The 14,832-nt window shown below is 35.4% G+C and overlaps 2 protein-coding genes across 8 annotated transcripts in view; one reads left to right on the top strand and one right to left on the bottom strand.

Moving 5' to 3' along the window:
- Positions 1-14,832, top strand: part of LOC114803657 (succinate--hydroxymethylglutarate CoA-transferase-like) — a 77,735-nt gene that overhangs the window by 26,616 nt on the left and 36,287 nt on the right. For 2 of the 6 annotated variants that reach the window (XR_008472840.1, XR_008472834.1), the window contains exon 2: positions 12,440-12,491. The exons of the other annotated variants lie outside the window; for them this stretch is intronic. The gene's annotated coding sequence lies outside the window, so the exon portion shown is untranslated. The remainder of the gene's footprint in view (positions 1-12,439; positions 12,492-14,832) is intronic. 6 annotated transcript variants of the gene reach the window in all.
- Positions 1-14,832, bottom strand: part of LOC105209533 (fatty-acid amide hydrolase 2) — a 39,077-nt gene that overhangs the window by 19,038 nt on the left and 5,207 nt on the right. The window lies entirely within an intron of this gene.

The raw sequence follows: 14,832 nt of genomic DNA, 5'->3' as shown, positions 1-14,832 counted from the left end.
TGCATTGCTAATAGACACACAGCACTTCAGTGATGAACACAGATACAAAAGCAATGGCTTAGAAACACAAATACTAGACACTACTATACATGCATACATATGTATAATATGCACATATGATTACAGCAACACCAACACCAACAACAACAAGAGTGCAGCATATGTGGATGCTATGCAGCTTTCAGTGGCTACCGCGTTCAGGTGCTTGACTTGGCCAGAGGCTTGGCAGTGGCATGGCGTGTTGTACGGGCTGGCTGGCTGGTTGGCTGACTGACTGGCGAACGCTGTAAGCGCGCTTAATTGCTCACCAGACATCGGCGAAGAATTGTGCAATATGCCATGCACAAGCGCACACACACACACACACTCGATGTCAGTAAGATGCTTGCAGATTTGCGGATAAATGATTCTTCGTTGCAATTTCGTCGGTTTACGCTGTTGTTGTTGTGATTGTATATTTGCGGTTAAGAGTTGTTTACATTAATATTTTCAGCAATTTTTCTTTGCTTTTGTTCACACAGCGCTGTTGCACAATCGACAAATTGGTGGCATGTAGCACAATGTTCCTTAGCGTTTACAACTTCAGCGCGATTGCCTCGGCTTTAACTGTGTGTTAGTATGTAGTTTTTTGGTGTCAATACAGGCGCGGGGAGTGGCAGTGGCAGTGACAGCTGCTGCAGCTGGGAAGGCCTCTTGCGAATACACTTGCCACACTTTGCACGAGTTTCTGCAATCGCCTTGGGGCAAATTGCTTAGAATTTCTGGTCGAATGAGCAGTTTATGTTATTTATTTGATTTTATTCTACACAAATACGACTTTTGTTATTGTTAAAAATGCGTTTTGTTGAATAATTCTGCAGTTATTGTAGTATAAAATATTTTTTGCACGTTTTTGGCTGATTTATTTTACATTAATTTGTTAATTTTATTTAAAAAAAAATTTACATTATTTTCTGTTTATTTTTTTTTTATTTTATATTTTTTATTTTTTTAATTTATTTATTTTAAAATATTTTCACACATTTCATATAATTTTGAATTTTATTTTCGTGCTGCTTTAATTTATTAACGCGTTGTAGTAATTTTAATTTATTTATTTTTTAGTAACTTTTCAACATTCATTACTTTTATGCAAAAATTCGCTCAAAAACATTTTTTCCGTATTTTTCTGCGCTTCGAAGCTGTCCGAAAAACACATTCTCGACCTAAATTGACACAAAAGTTTTGTACACAAACACACTAGCGTTTATGGAAACTTGTTTTGTCTGTTATTTTGTAATGCACATTTGTATGTATTGCTGTATTTTTGGTCAGCAGTTAATAGATGTATGATGCGCGCATATTATTAATTTTTACATATATTTTTTCATGTATTTAGGCACAAAAATTCAATAAACAATTTTATTTTGCAACATTTATTTAATTGAATTGTTTAAAAACCAAATCACTCGTTATTTTCCACTTTTGGCGATTTTGTTTATGTTGCGCATGCGCAACGCCTTTGGCTAGGCAAGCGTAAGGCCAACGCGTTCGTTGCTTAAGTCTTTTGTTTCGCAGGCGCTTCGTTAATATATTATCTCATTTCTTGCAATTCTTTTCAAATTACTTTTGCAGCAAAAATGACAAAAATCGATTTGACTGCAATTGCATCAAAAATATAAATATACACACACACACACACGCGCACCCGCTGACACGCACAGTCACGGCTGATTAACGTTTGGTATTCGGTTTGTTACGATTTCGTTTTGACTTGTACGCGCTACGCAGTATGCCACACCATTAATGCTCGAAATACGCTGAGCAAATAATTTCTGCAACAACTTGGCAATATCATTTAAGCGCAGCTCGCTCTCATCAGAAGTCAGCAGCCGGCGCGGCGCTAAGCTCAAAGGGTTACAGCTTACAACAACTTACAGCAATGGATTTTCGCAAAGCACCGCACACCACACAACAACTTATTGCGCGCCATGAACTCAGTGAGTGTTCGTGAGTAACAAATGAGTGCAACAAGTGGCATTGCAGTCGGCTTTGAGTGGAAAACGCACGTTTATGATGAGTGCTTTTGGCGATTTCTAAGCCTTCTGTGTTAAATCATAAATCTCATTGTCTCCTAAGTGCCGCTTGAGACACAACACTCGAACTTGCAATTAGCTTTAGCTCAGCGCGCTCTCTCCTAAATTAAGTTTTAATCCGCTCTCGTTTCGCTTTCTCAATTTTATAAATCACAGCGCGCTCTCTGCATACGCTATTGTTATTATTCGTTGTTTTCGCAATTGATTGCCGCTCTTTGCTGAGCTATTGTCTCAGCTATTTGCTTAGCTGCTGGTTGATAAGTCATTTGTTATCGCCATTATACTCGGCGTAAGCGCTTCTGGGCGGCCTGCTTTCATCAAATCGGACATTTGCTTCACTAAACTCTGTTTATGATAATTGGAATCAATGCACTTTGTGTTGTTGTTCAATTTGTTGCTATTGTGCTTTTGCTCTGAAGATATGTTTATAAATATACTATTTCCGCTCACATATTGTCACATACATATTTGTGAACTTAAGCTTATCGATAAAAGTGCTATAGGGCATATATGTATGAATTTGCTTAAGTTTTTAACTTCTGTAGATTGGTTGTCTACCCGATATATTTGACTTAAGTCTACAATTGTTCTTGTTTGTCCACCAAAGTGCCATTGTCGAAAAGCATTGTTCGAAGCTCTCTGCGTACTCTATTTATTAATTTATGATCAAGCACTCCACCGTTAGTTGGTCTCTTTCTTAGTTGATCACAATGGGATTACACTCTCAACTACATATTTTATCGAACCTAATAAGTTGGTGAAAATTTTTGTAAAATGAGTTTGTAAGATAAAGTCAAGTCCTCACTTTCTCAAAAATTGATATTTTCAATTTAATACCTCTTTTTAATGTGTCATGCTGTAGTAAAATGTTGGAACAACGCTTTATAACTGCATATTATGAAAGAGATTTCTTCTGTTCGTAAATCTCGAGAGTTGGTGTACGAGTTAGATATAGGGTTATATATACCAAAGTGATGAGGGTGAAGAGTGGTCTGTCCGTCCGTCTGTGCAAGCTGTAACTTGAGTAAAAATTAAGATATCTTGATGAAACTTGGCACACTTATTTCTTGGCACCCTAGGAAGGTTGAGCAAAATCGGACCACTGCCACGCCCACAAAATGACGAAAACCGAAAACACATAAAGTGCCATAATTAAGCCATAAATAAAGCTATGGAAATAAAATTTGGTATGAAGGATCGCACTATGAAGGGGCATATTTGGATGCCTTTTTTTTTGGAAGTGGGCGTGGCCCGTCCCCTACTAAGTTTTTTGTACATATCTCGCAAACCAATAGAGCTATATAAACCAAACTTTCTGCAGTCCTTTTTTTTAGCCACTTCCTAATACAGTCCAAAAATGAAAGAAATCGGATAATAACCACGCCCACCTCCCATACAAAAGTTAGGTTGAAAATTACTAAAAGTGGGTTAACTCACTAACGAATAACGGCAGAAACACTAAATTTCACATAAGAAATGGCAGATGGAAGCTGCACTCGGATTTTTTTACAAAATGGAAAATGGGCGTGGCGTCGCCCACTTATGGGTCAAAAACCATATCCCAGGAACTACTCGACCGATTTCAATGAAACTTGGTTTCTAATAATTTCCTTACATCCCAATGATATGTTGTGAAAATATGCCAAATCGCTTACAACCACGCCTACTTCCTATATACCAGAACTTTGAAGACAATCTGAATCGCTTACTGTACAATATATAAAGTAAGTACTAGTGAAGATATCGGTGCAAATCTTTGCACAAATACTATGTTTATAGTGTGGCAGCCCCATTCTAAAAGTCGCCGAAATCGGACCATAGGTTTTTAAGGCCCCATATATCGAACATGAGGACCTCGGTGCTTCTAACCTAATATTATGGGTTCCAACTTTCAATGGACTTTATACAATATATATGACGAATACGTGGGTCAGATTGTGTATTATATAATATTAATAAAGTTAAATAAATAAATTGCGAGAGTATAAAATGTTCGGTTACACCCGAACTTAGCCCTTCCTTACTTGTTTTTATTTTATTTTGGCATTTTAGTTGAAGTTCTCAAAATCTTGAGCTATAATTCTTCATTATGATTAAAGCTACAATGAGAGTGTAGTTTGAAATTTATTTGAGAAGTGTTGCCACTTGTTATTTCAATAAATAAAATTTATAAGTTGCATTAAATATCCCAAAATGGGTATCAAAGTCAAAAAGTTTAAAAAGCATAAGATTTGATCCCCACGGGAAAAGTTGAGACTTGTTTATTTATCGAAATGTATTTTTTTAAACGATTTTAGGACCATTTCGGTATTATTCTCGGACTAATTTCTCTGATACTTTGAACAATTTTAACCTTATAATATTTTGGACTTTTCCTAACTTTGGGGTCGCTGATTACGAATTTGACGTTACTTTTCAAAAATTCAAAATGGCGAACCAATATGGTGGACACATTTTAAAAATTCGCCATATTGCATCCGCCATTTCGAATTTTGAAAAACCGGCACCGGACTCGTTTTCAGCGCCTTGGAAAACGCGCGAGTAGCGAGTTTCAAGCGATACCGCTGAATTTTTCAAAATAGCGTCCGCCATTTTGAATATTTGAAAACCGACACCGGATTCGTTTCAAGCGATTCTGATGAAGCTCTAAAAATGTTGTCCGCCATATTGGTTTTCTGCGGTTATGTCAAAATTCTGAATCTGATGTGGAATCACAGGTCATGACCAAAATTTTGTTTGTGTGGTTGTGTAATTTTTGAGCCTGAAATATTTCTCATGAGCTACTCGACCAATTTCAACGAAATTTGGTACATTATTATCATGATAACCATATAACATATTGAATTCAATCTAATGCGTTCACTTTCAAGAACCAACCAGAAGATATCGGAATATTATCATTTAAAAATTGTCGCAATCGGACCATAAATTTTCAAGGCTCCAGATATCGAACATGATTGACTTCAGTGATTATGGCTAAGTTTTTACCGAAAATATCGACAAATCTCTCAGATATTCTAAAAACATTCAGAGATATTTTACTTATAAAAGCATTACTCTGTCCCAAAAATGGTTAAAATCAGGTCCCCTAGCTCCCATATACCAAGTATTAGGTTTTTCAAACATTTATACCGTATATATCGGTTAATATTTGGATATAATGTAGTTTGGTCACAAAAAAGAGAGAAATCAGAAGCAGGAATAACACAGGCTCTCACATACTATAATAATAATTTTCGTCATTATAGTCCTTCCTTACTTGTTTCACTTACACTTACTCACAAGAAGCACATCTCCTGAAGGTTCAAGCGTTAATCATTTATGACATTATACAATGTGAATGTAATTTACAAAGAAGCCAAATATTTTATTTCTATTTCCTGATATTCAACTCGCGTTGCTTAATTTCAGACTTTAAATATAGATCAAATGATATGAAAAAATGCTCTTGTGTATTTCCCCCGCCAATCCCATATATTGGTGAGAAGCCCCTTTGTTATTGGCTCAAATGTAATTCACTTAAGATATTTTGCTAGATTTTCTTTTGGTTAAATCATTTTGCGAAGAAAAGAGAGGAGTGGCGCGCTCTCATCGATTCGGCTATAACCGGATAAACGGTTGAACGCCAATAACATACATACATAAATCATTTGGGAACTTTGTCACAGACTCTTTGAAATTTCTGCGTGTGTTTCCTGTGAGTCATGCTTTCATAATAATAATAAATAAATAAATAATTGTTCGTATGTAATGCTTTAATGTTTTAGAATTCACGTCAAAAAAGCAATTAAAGATGTGTATTGTGTGTTTTGGACGTGATGCAAATTTTCACGTATCAAATACATGAGTTGACAAAATCGAATGCAAATTCACTAAACAAACCAACAGTTTACGTAATGATGTGAAGTGCAAAAGCATGTTTATGCCTTCTAAAAATTTTCGGACCGAAAAGATGTTTCGGTGTTTGAATAAAATTGTTTGTAGCTTATTACACATACAAAAATTATATAAAATACTAGCAGACCCGGCCACACGTTTTTGTGGCTAAGGTATACATTAATTTAGAATTTTTTTCAATATAGTCAAAAAATTCTTACGCGCAAAGACGAAAACATTATAGCCGGTTGATATACATTATGGTAGATCTGTACTAAGCGTAAATCATCATAATTACAAATTAGCAAATTTGCTAGTTGGCCAAGCCAAGATTGTTACGGTGACTTATTTATGATTACCATTTTCATAGCCATGACAGCTTACACTAATTTTAATTGCAAAGTGAGAGGTGATAGTCAATGCAATTTTTAATATTCTGTGGGATAATTGACTACGTCACCCGGGTTTGTAGCTGTGTCAACTCTCCTGGAACGAAATCCTAAATTGTCGCATTAAGATCATCGACATCTTTGTTTTTTACCACCAATATAGGCCATTCAATCAGCCATTTATGGTTATTATATTGTGGTTTCATGTCAGGAAAAACACGATGAATAAGGTCCTCTTTCGAGACCATCAAGTGACAGAAGCCCGTTAAAAATGTTATTAATTCATTGAGGTGTCAACTGCGTCGCTACCATTTCCACCATATTGTTGGAGAAACACTCGTATGTTATTTGTTCATTGACGATTTTTTATGTGTCGCCACAAAGTAGATGATTTTAGGCATGTGATTAGTTCGTCAGCAACAGTTGATCCAGGAATAACTGGAATAGTCTGGCGAAAATCACCTGCCAACAGAATCATGGCTTCACCAAAAATATTTTCGTTGTCGCGTAAATCTTTTAAAGTCCTGTGCAGTGCTTCCAGCGACTTGAATATCTGGAAAATCTCCTTTGTAGCTCTTTTTGGCGAGTTTGCAGACTGGTGTTTGTTGATTTGCAATTTAGTAGTAATTTCAAGGCCGAAAGTACCGTTTGTCTGCCTACTAACAGGTGCCAAGTTGCCCCTATTCCCGTTTACCTTATTGGTGAAAATGAGTGAAATAGGTTCAAGAATTACTTCAGCCCTTATATACTATATAAGAGGATTTTCGTTATTCTATTGGACTTTATTTCAAATTGTGTGTAATAAAATTACATCAATAAGATGCGAGAGTATAAAATGTTTGGTTGCCTTTCCCTACTTGTTACAAATTGTTTTGGGCTTTCGATGAATACAATTGAATAATGATAAAAATATTTTAACAAAGCCACAAAGACAACTTTGAAAATAAAATTATTTTTTGTTTTCTTTTTTTTATAATTTTGTTGTCAATTCAAAAAAAATCATCTTCTTGTTATCTTCCTCACAATTTATCCATATTTACTTACTTTCTAATCTTTCCCTGGCCTTCCATAAATATTTTAAAACTAAAATTAGCCAGATCGGTTTGGCCCTTCTCAACTTTTTGCGAGACTAACGACACAAATTGTTTGTATGGGAGATTATAAAATTGTGGATTTAAGACTTTTTCAGGCAATTTTTTAAATTTTTCTCTCCGTAAAAACCATCCCGGTACCTCTAGAAACATTCTAAAAAAAGAATTTGCGAAATCGGTCCAGCGGTTCTTGAGTTATGCGCTTAGCAACACATTTTGCGATTCATTTTTATATTATAGAAGATAACTGTTTTTCGCAGAATAAATAATATTTACGAAGTAATGAATGATGAATTATCGGCAGAACAAGATACTAAATAAATTACCAATTACCAGGAATTTAGGGAAACTGAAATATTTCAAGAAATCTGAAAACCTTCTTTATAATAATAATTTGCGTATTTATTTGACGAAGTTATGGATCTATTCAAATTATATAGTGATGAGCTGACGCAACGAAATCTATTTGTAAATGATGTGTAAATGATGGATTAAACATATATGTCACTCATTAGCAGTGTGGTTAATACCGTTATCTGAGGGGAGATGTTTATAGTCCCTGCATGACACTAATCACCTCCCCTCAATCACCTCCCGTTAGATGACCTCGATGACAACAATGAGAAATCTCTCTCTCTCTCCATTCGTTTTTCGCAGGCGGTTACTATTTGTTGAAATCAATTATTTGTTACCTCATTTGGTACCGTCATATCAATTATTTGTTACTTAAAATAATCAGTAGTTTATATTGGGTCTATAACTTTGCTTCCGCCGTTTTCCAATAGATGTCTCTAGGGTAAAGCAATGGACGATTTTTTTATATCGATCTTGGACATTTGTGTCAACATTAACCCAACACAATATTTCTAGAGATCTGTTAGCATCCCTTATTCTCAACAGGAAATGTCACTTTTTGAGCCGAATGAACGGCGGAAGCAAAGTTGTAGACCTAATAAATGAATAATAAATTAATTGATAAATTGATTTAACCATATTTAAAGTAAGAAATTATGTGATTTACAAGAAATGAGCATCAAATCGTATTGAGGGTGGTAAGATTGAGTGGATTGTGATATGATGATACTTTGCAAAGATGCATACTATATACCGAAGATATATCGAAGAGACAATTTTGTCCCGATAGTCTTATCCCATTTGGATAAGGCCATTTTGGAATAGCCTTATCCATCGAACTCTCTTTGCACTGATAACCCGAAACATTTAATACTCTTTAATCTTGATCTTCGAGGATGCTTCAATGGATTAAAACGTTACTCCAATATGTACTAGTCCTTGTAAAAATGTATATTCGCAATCGACTAAGCGCGAGTAATTAAACTTAATAAATTACAAGCATATATGTATTTTCATGCACATACACACGTAAATTAAATTATTCAAATATTTCATTTTCAAATTTTATTATCAAATGCTTTATCGAAATAACTGTTGAAAGGTTTGACCTTAGCGACAGCGACCTTATGGAAATTTACTTGGGGAAAGCAAACGAGTTCATAAAACACAATGAAATTAATTACAGAAGTTCTGCTCAAGGTGCTTGCATTAAAGTAACTGTAGCAACTGAAATGAGTCAGCACTAAAAAAACACACGATGCGCAAGCGCACACAGTTGTCCAATTGTGGTCAGCACTTTCGGCATTCCATTTCATTGTTGAGGTCGTCTTAAAGTGCAATTTAAAAATGGGTTTTCCATTTGACTAAATTAAACGAGACTACTTGTAGATTCGCACTAAAAAGCCTCAGTGGAAATTTCCAATTGTGGCCTTAATGTGCTTGCCGTTGTATTCCAGGAAGCGTTACGATTTTTTTAATGCAACTTTATTGTTATTTTTGTATGCGTGTACGCACAGCTTGATATACATATCTGTGTATAAGTATAATTGTTATTAAAATAGCGACAAACTTGGCTGATAAACTATAAATTTGTACACACTGAATACTATAGTAGTACTCTACAGTATTTTTAATTAAATGTGTTTCAGTGTTTTAATTGTAAATTAAATGACGTATCTAACGAAAATGTCATTGCCATTGCTTTTAGTTGTGATACATAACTTTTTATGCTAACTCATCACCTCAAAAAAATTAGATTCTGACCAAACCCATAAGCTTGTTTTACTTTGTTGTTGAAACGCATACATATGTACTTATATACGGTTAAATAAATAAAAATATTTAAACGACTAACTAACTTTATAAACCAGAAGACTGTCCAAAGTTCATCCGTGAGCCTGTTTATGTACTACGTCATTTCAAGTAACGAAGGGTTTGTAAGGTATCGTGACGTCACAACACTAACTCCCGAAAGTCCTTTCTGAACTCCGTCTTTCCTTTGCTTAAACTTCGACTTTTTATATTCTATAAAGTGAAATAAAAAAAAATCTCAAAAAGCAATTATATATTTTTCACTTTGATCGAGAATACGATGGCCTGAAAAGCATTTTTCCACCCTTAAAGGTTTTAACAAAATTAGCAATAGTTTCGCCATTCGTTGTTGTTGTTGTTATAATGATTATCTAGACTCTCATTGAAGCGAAAAACGTAATTTTAGTTGTCATCGAGGTCATCTAACGGGAGGCCCAGGAAACGAACTGTTTTGACAGGGTCAGACCATAGTTGAGTAGTACGTTGGACATGCAAAGAGATAGTGTCATGCGGTACGTCGGGTTCTAGTCTGGATAAGTAGGAGCAGTGGCGGCTCCTGGGGGGAAAGTGGGGTGTGTTTGGTGTTAAAACACCCCCTAAACTCAGAGAAAAATATATGTTTGTTGATATGGGTTTGGAATGAGGTTATTGATAAAAAAATCACATCACATTATAAGCAATTATAATAAGTTACAAGATTTTTGTTGTTATTCATATAATTCAAACTTTCTCTACATTTGTACAAGCAGTATCGCGGAAGCTCAGTGATTAATTGAAGATTACACGGGATCTCACATTCCATGTTATATTTTCCTTGGTTTTTGAAAGAATTCTTCTAGTATTTCATCAACTGACAGATCAATATCCCTATGAATATTCATTGATGCTAGACCATTAAGCCTATCTTGACCTGTCGTATTTCGTAAATAGGTTTTAATTCTCTTTAAACTTGAAAAACTTATTTCTTCTTCTTCTTTCTTTCTTCGTCTTCAAAGTTCTGGTATATAGGAAGTAGGCGTCATTGGGATGTAAGGAAACTATTACAAACCAAGTTTCATTGAAATCGGTCGAGTAGTTCCTGAGATATGGTTTCTGACCCATAAGTGGGCGACGCCATGCCCATTTTCCATTTTGTAAAAAAATCTGAGTGCGGCTTGCATCTGCCATTTCTTCTGTAAAAGTTAGTGTGCTGTCGTATTTCGTTAGTGAGTTAACTCACTTTTAGTAATTTTCAACCTAACTTTTGTATGGGAGGTGGGCGTGGTTATTATCCGATTTCTTTCATTTTTGGACTGTATTAGGAAGTGGCTAAAAAAAAAGACTGCAGAAAGTTTGGTTCATATAGCTCTATTGGTTTGCGAGATATGTACAAAAAACTTAGTAGGGGGCGGGGCCACGCCCACTGCAAAAAAAAAATGGCATCCAAATATGCCCCTTCATAGTGCGATTCTTCATACCAAATTTTATTTCCATAGCTTTATTTATGGCTTAGTTATGGCACTTTATGTGTTTTCGGTTTTCGCCATTTTTTGGGCGTGGCAATGGTCCGATTTTGCCCTTTTTCGAAAGCAACCTCCTCAGGGTGCCAAGAAATAAGTGTGCCAAGTTTCATCAAGATAGCTTAATTTTTACTCAAGTTACAGCTTGCCCAGACGGACGGACGGACGGACAGACATTCGGATTTGAACTCCACTCTTCACCCTGACCACTTTGGTGTTACAAACAACCGTTATGTGAACAAAACTATAATACTCTCTTTAGCAACTTTTGTTGCGAGAGTATAAAAATGTGATTGGCACCCGGAAGTTGGACGGTTTTCGTCAAAACCGTTTGGCAGACAATGTGTTAAACCGAATCGAGAAATGACTTCTGCACTATTAACCCGTCATATCGTTATGATTGATATAATATTAAGAATATATATTAAAATTAAGGTTATAAAAAATAAATTTAATCCAAGAATTCGGGAGTTAATAAATATTCGCACTGTTTAACTGCAATTATACATTTTTTAAACTTAACTATTATGATTTCTTCAGTTGAAGTTTTTCTGCGATATTACGTATGTTTTACAATCTTTGAGGACAGATACAATTTCTATATTTTGTATATTACAAACTTTTACGAGCATTATACGCATGTGCCGGAGTCGTTCGTTTCACTATTTCGTGTGCATTCAATGTTAACTAGGTAAAGGTCATCGTGCGCAGCTATTAACTTTTTAGTAATATGTATTATTTTTTTGAGGTTTTTTGAGTTTTTAAGGTTCACTTTACGTGCGCTATCTTACATGCTAGCATTCAGCGCCAGCACACTCATCTCTTCGACGATTGTGTGTTTCTCGCCATTTTCGTGTTGTTACTAATACGGGTTTGATGTGCAAAATCTTGAACCAGTTTAATTGTTTAACCGCAAAAATGGAAACAAAAACACTAAACCATAACTACACACAAATAATAATAATTAATGGTAAACAATGATATGTTATGATATGTATGTTATAAATACTTTAAAAATATATATTAAAGTGCTTGTGCATACATACATAGATTTGCCTTATGAAATTGTGTCATAATTCATATGTGTATACGCTTGCGGTAAAATAAGTGTTTCTTTGACCTTTCCATTCGATATCGTATTTGTTTATATTGTAAATAATATTTCATTTGCTCTTTGAGGATAATACTGGTTTTAGGCGAAATAAAATTTCTCATAATTAATATTCAAAATAAGAAATTTTATACCCGAACACAATACATGCAAGTGCTTTTTGATTTCGTTGTATTAACGGTATTATTACATTTTATTTATTTACATTGTAAACGGTTGTACTAACTAAAAGGGCGGTCCGATAAGCACATAGCTTCATCACACGATGAGTTTCAATAAGTAAGGTAAGCAAGTTGTGTCTTAATCGATAACACTATACGACACTCGGCTGGGTATTGAACTTAACTTACTTTTTCCGGCAGATTAAGTCCTAAGTAAAAAACGTGTATTCTTCGATTTTCGAAGTAAGAAGTAAGCCTGCAAATCGAAATATTCACATTCGAAGATTTTCGAAGTATACGAAATCGATTTGAAGTTCGAAAAAAGAACTTTTCAAAATATAGACAAAATCTAAATTTTCTTCTTAATTCAATGGTTTATAAAACTTTTTTGTCAAGTTTATATTACAGGTGTTATAAGGTGTCCAGTATTTTTCGATATATAATTTTTTTTATTTCGAAGATCAAACTTTGACCTTTCATAGCATCTGTTCATATTTGGGATTTTTTAGTTGCTATATCCTCTAGTTAATAATCATTTATTAAAAAGTCCTTTTTTCGAACTTCGAAACAAACTATTAGGACTACAACTTTGCTTCAGCCGTTTTCCAATAGATGTCTCTAGGGTCAAGCACTGATCGATTAAATCGTTTTATATCGATCTTGGACATTTGTGTCCAACAAAATATTTGTAGAGATCTGTTTGCATCCCAAACTTATTCTCAACTGAAAGTGTCACTTTTTGAGCCGAATTCTCGACATTTGCGGGAAATTTTGCTTTTCTTTTTTAATTACAAGAAAAGTGAGGCTGAGGCTCATCGAATGTTTTCGGTAACGTACGGTGAGGCTGGCCTAAGTGAAACAACATGTCGCGAATGGTTTCAACGTTTTAAGAATGGTGATTATGAAGCCAAGACCAGCTGCTAAAGCCAAGTGAAACCATCACAGGAGATCGATACCGAACGCATTTGCTGCGTTTGAACCGAGCACTAAAAGAAAAACGGCCACAGTACGAGGAAAGACACGATAAAGTCATTCTCCAGCATGACAATGCTCGGCCTCACGTCGCAAAGGTGGTCAAAAAATATTTGGAGACGCTGAAATGGGAGATCTTACCCCATCCGCCGTATTCTCCAGACGTTGTTCCATCTGACTACCACTTGTTCCGATCGATGGCACACGGTCTAGCTAACGAGCACATCAAATCTTATGAAGAAGTCAAAAATTGTATTGATACTTGGATCGACTCGAAAGATAAGGACTTCTATTTTTTTTTTACTTAAGACTAAATATCTTCGAAAAATTTAGTTTGGTTCAATGCACAGAAAAAAGTTGATTTAGACGTATAATAGATCAAGCGCATACTCTAATCACCTAACCCTCCTATTAAAGAAGAAATAAGTTCTCCAACCGTAAAAATCAGTATGTCCAAGTAAACAGACCCTTAAACATTGGCAACGGCGAATACCGCAGAAGATGGAATGATGAGCTGTATGTGTTGTTCGACGACATAGACATAGTCCAGCGAATAAAAAGATAGCGGCTACGCTGGCTGGGTCATGTTGTTCGAATGGATGAAAGTGCCCCAGCTCTGAAAGTTTTCGATGCAGTACCCGCTGGTGGAAGCCGAGGAAGAGGGAGACCTCCACTCCGGTGGAAGGACCAGGTGGAGAAGGACCTGTCTTCACTTGGTATTACCAATTGGCACCAAACCGCCAAAAGGAGAGATGCGTGGCGCACTGTTGTGGACTCGGCTATAACCGCGTAAGCGGTTTCTACGCCAGTTAAGAAGAAGAAGTAAACAGACCCAAGTGCCCAAAAAGTTGTCGGAGGATGACGTGAAAAAAGTTAAAATCTCATCATATTGGAGACTGCCGTTTAGAGGTGCGTGTGCTAAAACAGTAGGTATTTCAAAATAACTAGTGGATCCTGTACGAGTAAGCTAACGGCGCGGAACTGCACGTCTACACAATAGTGATTAACGCTGTTTAGATGCAACCCAAAAGAGCTTCATGTCCGTCAACCAAACATTGATCCACTGGTGCAAATTAGTGACCAAAGCACTACCAAAACAGTTGATTTGACCCGACGGACTTGTTCCAAAGACTGTCATATCGCCCGATAATGTGATGAAAAAAAGCGTTTTTTAGCAATTTTTTTTTTTTAAAGGGAAGGAAATGATTGCGATAAACGGAATTTTAAGACGATAGTATACTATATTTAAGGCTTAAAAACAATATTTATTATTAAAAAATATTGAAAATTTTTCAAAGTTGTAAGTATTTTTCTGGAGCGCTTGGAGTCTGCATTTGTAAATCGGTGCCGCTGATGGAGGTCGTGCAATGCATCTGAAACAGTCGAACCAATTTTTTTTTTTTTAATTTTTATAAGTATTTTTTTTTAAGAACTAAAAAATACCGAACAAGTTATAAAATTCCAAATTTTTTCGAAGGTTGAAAAAAAAAAT

This window comes from Zeugodacus cucurbitae, chromosome 2 (genome assembly GCF_028554725.1).
Source record: "Zeugodacus cucurbitae isolate PBARC_wt_2022May chromosome 2, idZeuCucr1.2, whole genome shotgun sequence".
Classification (NCBI taxonomy): domain Eukaryota; kingdom Metazoa; phylum Arthropoda; class Insecta; order Diptera; family Tephritidae; genus Zeugodacus; species Zeugodacus cucurbitae.
This window is presented reverse-complemented; position numbering and strand designations above follow the sequence as displayed.